Genomic DNA, 2,464 nt, shown 5'->3' on the forward strand with positions numbered 1-2,464 from the left:
TAACCCCAAGGTCAGCAGTTCGAAACCACCAGCTTCTCCTGGGGAGAAAAAACGAGGCTTCCTACTCCTGTAAAGAGTCCCAGCCTTGGAAACCCACAGGGGTCCTTCTGCCCTGTCCTACAGGGTCGCTCTGGGTCAGGATGGGCTGAATGGCAGCAGGTTTGCTTTGGGGAGGTTTGGAGACTGTGTGGAGCACAGGCATACTCTGACACACACGGGGTTCCCAGGAATTGGGGTCACTGGTTGGCAGATAACCTCCAGGAAGGGCACGGATGGGACCACCTGTTCAACCCCCACAACCTCTGTCTGTCTGTCTCTCTGTCGTGGGAGTGTCCATACACGTGCGTTGTGTCGAGTGGATTCTGTCAGAGTAGAATGCTCCATGGGGCCTTCAAGACCCTTCTGAGGGGCCTCCTGGCGGGTTCACATCACCGTTTGACTCTGTGACGGCGCCCAGAGATGCCATATACACACGAGGGGGGTTTCCGAAATCGTGGGGACAAATGGAATAAGAACAGGATGGAATTTCCCCACGAACTTTTTAAACCCCCCTCAGCGAGACCCATGTAGGTATAGAAGGCCTGTGTGTCTAAGGTACCCCCTCTGAAAAGCCCGGGGTTGGGGTGGGACACCCCATTATCTTGTCATGTGTTCACAGAGTTTTAGAAACCCTCTCATACACATTGCAAACTCGCTCACTGCCATCCAGTCCATGCCGACTCATAGGACGCTCTAGGACAGGGTAGAACTGCCCCTGTGAGTTTCCAAGACGGTCACTGTTTATGAGAACAGAAGGGCCCGTCTTTCTCCTGAGGAGCGGCTGGTGGTTTTGAACTTCTGATCTTGAGGTTAGCAGCCCAATGAGGTTAACTCACTGCATCACCAGGGCTCTGACCTATACCTACACCTGAGCCCGTGCACGGCCACAGTCGCTGTGAGTCCGAATCGACTGGATAGCAGTAAGGTGATACATATCACACACACACACACACACACACACACACACACACACACACACACGAAAGCCGGAAATACTGTAGGGCCACCTTGCTTTCCTGGTGGTGTAGTGGGTTACACATTGGGCTGTTAACCCCAAGGTCAGCAGTTCAGAACCACGAGCCTTCTCCTTGGGAGAAAGACGAGGCTTCCTTCCATTCCCATAAAGGGTTACAGACTCGGAACCCCACAGCGGGCAGTTCTCCCTCGTCCTGGAGGGATGCTGTGAGTCAACCTGGACTCGAAGGCAGTGGGCTGGATGGAGCTGCCGTTTTTCTTGAGTCAGCGTCCATGCGGATCACATGCCCACCCCCTTGTTAGTGGGAGATATCTAGCGTTGCCTTCTCTGACCGAAACCTGCCTTGACGGCGGAGTGGACACACATAAAATCCTACACACGAGCCAGTCAGAGTCACACGGAACACGAACTTACCACCAGGCAAGCTCCCCAACAGTCCCTGCACCCGGCTGAATCGGGAGCCTGACCCCAGCTCCCCCAGAGGCAGTCACACAGGCCCCACATGCACCCCGCCTTCCTCTGAGGGGTTCCCCTCCATAGAACCTGCCACACCTCACCCAGTCACACTTCCACCCTCCCCATCCCTGTACCCACCCCTCCATCGATCCAAGGGGCGGCTGCAGGCTAGTCCCACGTTTCACTCGAGCGACATCCCTTTCCCCACCCCCCTTTCACCCCGCTTCCACGCTGGGCACCGGTCACTTCCCTCAGACCCTCTCCACCCTCCCCAGGGTCCACCGGCACCACTCCAGCTCCAGGGCCCAGTCCCCCACAGCCACCTGGGCCCTCACAGGGACACACAGGGTCACCCGCACAACCTCGGCCGCACACACAAAGTCCTACAAGCAATGGAAACGAACTCAGCCTGGCACGCCAGCAGGGCGCCCACATTGTCAGCTCACTCACGCTGGGTGCCTGGGGTCCCTTCGCCAGGCGACACACAACGGTGCGGCCCCCTCCTTCACACCCATAGCTACAGCCGTACACCATCGCACACGCACGCAGGTAGGGCGCAGAAAGGTCCTACCACCCCCCCTTCCCCCAGGGTGCACCTTACTTCAGGCCGCTGGCCCAGCCTGGTGCGCCCCGCACCCGGGGATCCCTCCCTCCCCGTGTCCGTCACAAGGGCTCCTCCACCCCCTCCCCAGGCCCCGCCCAGTCCTCGCTCCTGTTTACCTGTGCACGGGGAGGGGGTGCGGCCTGAGCGCCGTCTCCCGACCCTGGGGGGACCCGGCCTGGACAGGGCCCGTCCAGGGTCCCCAAGGCTCGTCCCTGGGGCCAGTGGATGGGGCCCAGGGTGGGGCCCGACCTGGAGTTCATCCCTCCATCCCGCTTCCCCATCACCGGCCCCTTGACCACCCCCTCCGTCCCCGGAACCCGCCCCCGACACGCACCTGACCTCGGAGGCCCGGGACTCGCTCGGCCGCGCCGCGCCCCGCCCTGCCACCC

At 60.3% G+C, this 2,464-nt stretch overlaps 1 protein-coding gene across 1 annotated transcript in view; it reads right to left on the bottom strand.

Annotated features, from left to right (window-relative positions):
• Positions 1-2,256, bottom strand: part of KLC3 (kinesin light chain 3) — an 11,465-nt gene extending 9,209 nt beyond the window's left edge. Inside the window, exon 1 of the mRNA XM_045292747.1 lies at positions 2,192-2,256. The gene's annotated coding sequence lies outside the window, so the exon portion shown is untranslated. The remainder of the gene's footprint in view (positions 1-2,191) is intronic.
• Positions 2,257-2,464: the final 208 nt, after the last annotated feature.

Source organism: Echinops telfairi, unplaced genomic scaffold, assembly GCF_000313985.2.
Source record: "Echinops telfairi isolate 266 unplaced genomic scaffold, ASM31398v2 ScPeMD7_655;HRSCAF=1070, whole genome shotgun sequence".
Classification (NCBI taxonomy): Eukaryota; Metazoa; Chordata; class Mammalia; order Afrosoricida; family Tenrecidae; genus Echinops; species Echinops telfairi.